Raw genomic sequence first — 9,081 nt, 5'->3', positions numbered from 1 at the left:
TTTGATCTAATCAATTTTTAGTATGTGTTGATTCACCCCCCCCTCTCAACATCCGATAGTGTTCAACCTATCTTATAAGGAGTTTGGCCTTATTAACTACTACTATCTTTAGTAGCCATTAGGATATGGTCACAAGACTCCCACATATAATTTTTTCAAATGGTGTGTGTTCAAGTTGCACTATGGAAAATAATCCAAAAGAAAATTTAACAAAGGGAAGTCTTGGAGGGACTTACAAGTCCTTTAGGTGGTTCACAATGGTCAAGTGAATACCTTTCCAACCTTGTCTATTAGAAATACTTTCTATTTACTCACCTTCGTTGTTGATTGTTCCATGTATTATTGGGTTTTCTTTATTTAGTGGAAGAATGAAGCTTGATAGGTTTCAAGATTTCAAGGCTCATATTGGGAAGCAACCTAGAAAGTATGTGAATATTCTTCACACTAACAATGGTAAGAAGTATGTCAACCATTTCCTTCATATATTTTGCACTCTTGGAGGGATTTATCTTCAATAGTTAGTTGCATACACACCACAATAGAATTATCTTATTGAAATAAAGAATAAGACCTTCAAGGAAGTTTCCAGTTGTATGATGCATGATCATTCTCTTGATCCATAATATAAGGTCAAGTTAATTAGCTATGCTATTCACATTCAAAACTAGTATCCCCCCATAATATTGAAAGGTATAACTCTTTTTGAAGCTTTGTTTGGAGAGAAACTAGTTATATAACATTTTTAAATTTTGGCTCCCCTGCTTGGGAACACATTCATTTAGAGAAATGTAAGGCTTTGGAACCTCATTGAAATTATTACATATTGGTTAGATATCCTAATGGTTTCAATTAGTATTAACTCTTATACCTAGATATAAATGAAATATTCACTAACAAGAGTGATCACTTCAAGGAAAGTCCTAGCTTTGTCTCTCATCCTTCTTAGATCCTTCCTCGATAGTGGACTCCGATGATAGTAACTTAGATGTCTCTAACTCATCTTTCTAGAGGATTCACAATATTAGGTGTAGCATCCTAAAATTGCACCCCTTGCAATTTTGATCGCATTTGGATCTTCACCTTAGTGTTTGTGCCCCTTGGCATGAGTGAAGATCTGATTATGTTCATGCACATCTCATACATAAAAACCTTGAATAGCACCCCCTTGGGCACCTTGATCTTGACCCAAAATAGGGCAAGACTAGGGCATGGTGCCATGGTCCTCCCTAAAATGGGCCCTCTTTAAAACCTCTTTCACATTTCAAATTTGAGCAGGATTTCCTTCTCTGTGTTGGCTCATGTTAGAAAATTAATCAATTTTCTCAACAAGAAAGTATATAAAGAGGATTTCCCCTCTCATTTGAAGAGAGACATAGCAATTGAGAAGCATTCAAGCACTAAAGAGCAATTGAGAATCTTTAGTCTTCCTTCAAGCCTTGGAGCAGAAATAAAGTCAAGATTTAAGCATTGAAGTGGAGATCTACATCATATTTCATGAAACCCTAATTCCATGTGGAGGCAAGCAAAACTTCACAAGGAGGTATAATCATTCAATTTTCAATCATAATTCAGCATCTCCCTCAAAAGGAGAACCTTTCCTTTTAATCATTTCAATTACATTTGTCTCAATTTCAAGGTTAATTCCAAAATTGGGGTTTGACCTAAGGCAAGCCCCTATTCCCAACCCATTTTCCTTTCTTTCTGTGTGCAGGAAACATGTGCCTAGTTGTACTTCTCATAATAAGCTTTAGACATAGAGGCGGAACAACCCTTTTTGGTGTGTGAAAAATTTGGAAGATTGTGTTGCTGCATCTTGGTCCTTTCTTTGTGGGGGAATTTTCACAGGGCAGATCCTACAAATGTCCCCATTTATCCTCATTCTTTAGATAATTTTTTATGATGTGGAGGATTCACTAACTAGGGTTTTCGTTGACCAATTGGAGAAGATTGACAATCAATTTGAAAATTTTCAATAATGGATGAGTCAACAATACCCGGAAAGTGAAGCTCTCCCATTGATTGAAGGATTAAAAAGAATGGTTCAAAGTGATAAACTTGGTGTTGATATCTTGTTTGGTATTTCTCACATTATTGATTCTAATATTATGCCCAAGAAGAGTTGTGCCGAAGCCCTAGGCTATACACAACCTCCTATTTAAGTTAATCATTCCATTCCTTTGACTACTCCTATGGCTAGCGTTCCCACATTTACATCAAACATCATGGCTACCTCTACACAAAATGTCATACCTACAAATGTTAGTCAAGGGGGAAACTACTCTTCTCTCATTCCTCCTACCATGAGTCTTCCATTTGTTACCCAATCTTCTCCTATACCTACGAATGCTAGTCAAGGGGGCAAATCCTCTTCTTTCATTCCTCCTACCATGAGTCTTTTATTTGTCACCCAATCCTCTCTCATACCTACCTATCATAATGTTCCACCTCCTTATTCTCAACCCCCACCTTCCTATAACAATATCTCTCATTATTCTCAACCCCTTACTTCATTCAACAATGTTACCCCTTCTTGTCAATCCAACATGTCCAATTTCAATCCATCTATTGAAGCTACCATCAATAATCTAGCTCAAATAGTGTCTTCCTTAGAACAACAAATAGCTTCTATGAATCAGTCTAAGTATAATGTGCCCACATTTGATGTAGAGAGCTCATTATCTAATGATATTGTCCTAGATATCCCTCCTAAACATGTGGAAGTTCCTCAATTGGAACTTTATAATGGAAAGGGTGATCCCTTGACTCATGTTAAAATATTTTAAACTTTGTGTAGTGACTTTGCTCATGACCAAACATTGTTGGCTAAAGTATTTACTAGAACATTAAGGGATAAACATTTGGAATGACATTGTTCTTTGCCTCCTTATTCTATTACTTCTTTTCAACAATTGGCTAATGCTTTTATTCAACAATTTCACAATTATATCGGTCTTAAAATTACTTTGACTGATTTAATGAATTGTAAACAAGGTGTGAAAGAAAAAGTGAGTGATTTTATTTGTAGATATAAGCATTTGTATTCTCAAATCTCTTTTCCTGTGCCTAATCAAGATATTCAAATAATTTTCATTTCTAATTTGCAAAAGGATATTAGGAATAAACTTCTCTTTTCTAAGTTTATTTCCTTTACGCAGTTGGGCACAATACTTCACAACTATCATCTTATCGTGAGTCAATTGGAAAAATCATCCTCTTCAATGGCTCTGAATGATAAAGGTGAAAGTGCACAACAAACTTTTATGAAGTTCAAACTGAATAAGGGATTCATCAAATTCAATGACAACAACAACACTCAAGTAGTAGTCACCGCAACAGGTGTGCCTCCTTTGTCCAAATTGTAATGCCCCGCCAGGAAACCCCGAAGGGATAAGCCAAAATTACAAGAATAAAGTGCAAATTTTTTTTTTTTAAAAGTTACAACACATAAGATGCAACAAGATATCAAAGATTCAGATTACAAAGCGGAAGACATTTACAACAATCTCCTAAAGAGTTTCCCAACGAGATTACTTAATTTCCACGATTCAATTAACTCACACAATTAATCCAATAAGCTACTAATCTAACAATGAGATAATTCCTAATCAGGATAATTTCTTTCAAAGGACGGAAATATAAATCACAACAAAGATTCATCCATTAAGATCCATTCATCAACCTCATTCAAGCTTTTCAATTTAAAATTACAAACCATACATCTACATTTTCTAATACACTAGGATTTCATCATAACATAGGAGATCTTTTCCAAGCATATCTAAATTTCTTAACAACAACTGAGAATAATTCATTACTCTAAGTTCCATTCTTTCCATATTCCAACTTAATGCATTTAAAGGACGATTACACACATACATTTACGATAAGTCGCATCCCAACCAATTAGGCATTCGATCCACATAGCATTCAAGGAAGAACTGAATATAAGCATTAATAGTTAATTCCAATTATCCACTTAACCATTTTACATAAAATAAACATACATGATAAAGCTGAATAAAGGAAACATAAGAGAATACACCACATAACACCATAATGATCTCGGAGTTCACCCCTAAAGGGCTACATCTCCGGGTCTGCTCAACTGCAAGACCCCTCTGATAATTAATAAAGTTAAGAGTATAAGAGGTTACACTATACAATCCAGCCATCCAGGGGAAAATAAACAATATACAAACGACCACACCGATCAATAAATACATAAACGATCCTTACAAGGAACAGGATCTAGCTGAACATAATCAAAGCTAATAACATAAGAGTCCATGAGAGCATCCGTAAAACTGAACCATCACCACCCAAGGTCTAACACGAAACTGACACTCACAAGGGCAGCGACAAAGGACGACTCGCAAAGGTACTCAAAATAGGACAAAACGACAACACACTAGCGAACGTAGGGACAAGTGTCATCACACGACCTGGTATGGATACCATGGCAAGTCTTCATAGGTCCCGGCCCATACACTGGTAACCCTGGCAACCTAATCTGAACTTCCGGCCCATCCAAGCCTCATGTGGACCCACACATCCTCTCGTGAAGACAAGGAAGGTGGTTTGCCATTTCAGGCCTTCTCACAGCATGTCGAGCCTATGCTAGCACTCGTCCCATGTGTGAGGCACATTATCTTATTTATAAATAATTTTCTAATCTACTTAGGTTATCACTTATTAGACTCACTTTCGACGGGTTATCTAGCAGCCACTTTGGGCGCGGCCCCCAATTGAAAGCCACTTTCCCATACGACACTAGACTAAACTCAGACGAACTCAAAACCAAGGAATACACATGGTCAGACGAACGGAGTTCAAGAAGAGAAACAATCATCTGGTCAAACACGACTCAAGGGTAATCACTTACTGACGGTACTCTAACTAGAGACCTGACCACTAAGGTTAACCACGAATCATCATTCGACTCACACAAAGAGGATATAATCAACTAAGTCAACATCACAATCCATAGTCAACTCAAAATTTGAGGACTGAAACAGGAACACCAAATCATCCGTACGACAGGGTCCTATTTAAACAAAGCAAACATGCCATTTCATAATTAAGGGCGAATACAACAATTACACTCGCAAGGCAATAATCAGGAAAGACAATATTTCCTCAAATTGATTTAAACATTACAAGGCGATCAAGTTTCCTACAAGATCCAAATCAGATTACAGTTATCTACCTCAACTGGGGATAAGTTGTTCTTGGTTTTCTAACTCCTAAGTTTCAAGCATTGAACAGGCAAATTGAGCCATGAAGAGTTTTAACTAATTCATATTGATAAATCTCAGACGACCATTAATCAACTAAAATAAGCTATTAAATCTCCGGCAAAACATCATTAAGTAGGGTTTACATCGTATTCCAACGCTTTCCAATAACATATTATTCTCTATTATTTTTAAACAATACTACATCAATTAGCCAACTCCCTTAATCAGCTAGCAAGTAAGATCTAGATTCATTAATCCAAGTTCAATAGGAAAATAAACAACAAAGTTCCATTGCGAAAATTCACATTTGAAGAACTTAATTAGAAAGAAGGCGTAAATCACAAAATGAAGTTGAAAACAATTAGCCTATAACTCCATTATAAGGTTAATCACTACCAACTAACATTTGCCAAGTTTAATGCCTCCTTAATCAAAATTAAGAACTAACTAACACTAATATTACAAGAATATTCAACATATTATGATCCCTCCTTTTTTTTTTTGAATGGGAAAGAAAATACATAAAAGGGAAAACCCATTTTAAAACTATACTTTCTTTAAACAAGAAAAAGAAAATGCATTTTAAAATAACTATTTTCTTTTATTAAAACGAAATGCATTTTTTTAAAAAAAAGTGGGAGGCGCGCTGGGAAGGGTCGTGCCCTAACCCTAGCGTCGTCCCAAACTATGCGGCGGCGCCACTCAACACGGCCCGCGGCGGCGGCGCCCTGCGGTGCCCGCAGGTCCGCGGCGCCCTGCGGCCACCGCAGTGTGCCGCGGCCCGGGACTAAGGCACCAGCGAGGAGTTTAAGGGAAACCCGGGTGAATGAGCGGGGAAAAGGGTAGGGGGCATGCGGTGAGGGGAGGGGAGCGGGTGGAGCTCCGCTCCCCGCTCTCCCAAACCCCAAACGCAGTCCGAAACCATAAAAAAAACACGCCCAGTCCGAAATGCTATAATTTCTTAATTTTTGAAACACAGATAAATGTTGAAATCAACGTTTTCATTTCCCCAAAATAAACACAGTTCGAACTATAAAGCAAAACGTCCATCACAGAATTGAAATAAATTTCGATTCAATTTAAATTCGAATTAAACAAACTAAGATTGATATCACGTTTTCATGTAAGGTTTTCTCATTCTCTACAAACGCCCAAGGGTTTCAAACGCCCAAAATCAAGGAGGAATTAACCAGCATCTCAAAACCAAAAACTCAAAACCAAAATTTCCAGCCAATCCAAAATGGACAATCACATTGATTTTCAATAACCAGTTCAGAATCCTACCTTAAAACGCAATCCTGGAATGGCTGAAGGAGAGCCCACCTGCCAGATCCAGCCTCATTCCTTCCCAAAACCTCCAATTTCCTTTCCAATTTTTCTTTCCAAAATTTTCTCCAACCAAAGATTTTCCAAATTTGTCCATCCTCCCCAATTTTTCCCCAAATTGGGTTATATGGCAGAGTTGACCCAAAAATTCCATTTTTGGAATAAAAACTTTTATTTACAAATAATTCTCCAAATTTAATACTTTCTCACAAACACAACAATTTAACTTGCCTTTTCAATTCAAAATTCGATTTCTCATTTAAACAAATTTAATCTTTCTAATTTAATAATTCAACAGAATGTAATTACATCCATTGCGATAAAATACCAAACTTTCTTTTCAACAGCATATATAAATGCATTAATATTCAAAATCAGACATTAAATCAAATTTGCTTCCAGTCTAAAATAGGCAATTCATTAACAACGAAAATCGCATAACGAATACCTGATTAATTTAATCCATTAATCTTCAATGCACAAACGCATACTTAATCAAGATAATTTACTAAGGACTAATTAATCAAATTAACCAAACACACCAGGCATGCAAACCGAGAAGGTCAACCAAACAGACGACTCGCAAACCCAAGCAAGAAGGGATTACTGACGACGACTGGTGATGCTCACTTGAGCACGACTAAGGCCGACTAGGGTCTTACGACCACCTAATCCAACTCTAAGGACTAAAAAGGTATGCTCAAACCTGCAAAACCAGGTGACGACGAACCTCGCACTCATGTGACTTCGTACCTGAAATTTCCTGCAACCAAAGATCATACATGCATACATATATACAATTTAATGAAATCATTAGTCCGATACTAACATCACGAAATAGGAACACTGAAAATCTGCATACAACTAGTGTGAGAACCACATCAATAGCCATGCGTTAAAACAAGCACCTGACTGTAACATCATTATATTACGATTAACTAATCAAGATTAAGCCAAGGTTAGAAATAGACTAGGGTAGGGGTACTACACAAATACTTTAGAAAAGAATTCACTCCTCTTAATGAATCTTTGCATAGTATTATGTCTCAATTGTTACAAAGGAATTATTGAAACTTCCCCCTATTAAACCAATTGACACAACTAATCCTTTTCCAACTTCTTATTATGCCAAAGCCTTTTGCCAATACCATTGTCAACCCGGTCATGATACTAAAAAGTGTTATTCCTTAAGGAGTAAGAGTTGAGATTTTATTGATAACAATACCATATCTCTAGCTAGTGTGAATGATAAAGGAAATAAATTTGTAGATCCTCCTAGTCAAAACCTTCAAATTTTCATTGATCCTTTACCTTCCCATTCCAATATGTGATTGAGACCGATCATCTGGCCTTCTCTCCCAATGATTTTGGCCTTGAGTCTAATAATTTGGTGAACCTTATAGATCGAAAAGAACCTCCTAAGGAATTGTGCATTACATTTGAACCTAGTGAGACTATTAAAGCACCTAATGGCCCACTTTATATAACTACAAAAATCAAAGGCATACCTTCTTGAGGAGTGCTTATTGATCTGGCTTGCATGGTTAATGTGATAACTGAAGACTTTATTTATACTTTGCAATTGCATCAAGTGATATATGATGATACTAATGTGGTAGTTAGAGTTTTTGATGGCTTCTCTTGTCCTGTTATTGGTTTTATCACACTTCCTATTGATGTTGGCACTAAATGCTCAGATTTTGTATTTGCTATCATTCCCACATCCGATCAATTTCGTGTGAAGTTGGGACATCCTTGTATCTCTTCCATGAAAGCGATCACTTCTACTGTTCATAAGTGTTTTAAATTTCCTCATAATGATAGAATAAAAACTCTTAATCATAGCATATATCAACCTACAATGAGGTGTGGAGATGTTTGTCTTAATTATTTTTGGTTCAAACAATTCCAACCTCTTCAACCTAGAAGTGATGCTCTCTTTAAATCATATCAAAAATGGAAAAGTGAGATGATTTTTTCATTGAGTAAACCTAGAAAACCAACACTTAGCCTTTCTCTTCATGATCATATACCTCTTCTTGAGGATAAGATTATTCTTCCTCCTAAGGAAAGAAACAATATTCTTCCCAAAGAGGAATCTATTCCTTCTCCTATGGATGAGTCCACTCTTCCTCCCAAGGATAAAAATTATCCTCCTCCCAAGTGTCAAGATATTCCTCTTAAGGGTAGACCTATTCCTCCTCCTCATGATGGACCTTGTCTCCTTCCTACACCTCCTATTCCTCCTTTATATGGTGTGGTTTTGCCTCCTACATCTTACAAAGGGAAGAAACTAACCTCTCCTATTGTTCAACCTAAAAGAACTCCTCCTATGAATCCTTCCTTAAAGAAATAAAAGAAACTTATACCTGACATACCTAAACCTTCACAAGCTTCAGCTAAAACTAAACGAAACCATTGTGCGAGAGAACGTTGATGGAGATGTTGTGCTAAAGCTCATGTGTTGGCCATTTGGTGGAATTGATTATGTGTTGCATTGATGTTTTGTCATTGATGC

This window comes from Cryptomeria japonica, chromosome 6 (assembly GCF_030272615.1).
Source record: "Cryptomeria japonica chromosome 6, Sugi_1.0, whole genome shotgun sequence".
Taxonomy (NCBI): domain Eukaryota; kingdom Viridiplantae; phylum Streptophyta; class Pinopsida; order Cupressales; family Cupressaceae; genus Cryptomeria; species Cryptomeria japonica.
The sequence above is the reverse complement of the archived record's forward strand: the minus strand, read 5'-3'. Positions refer to the sequence as shown.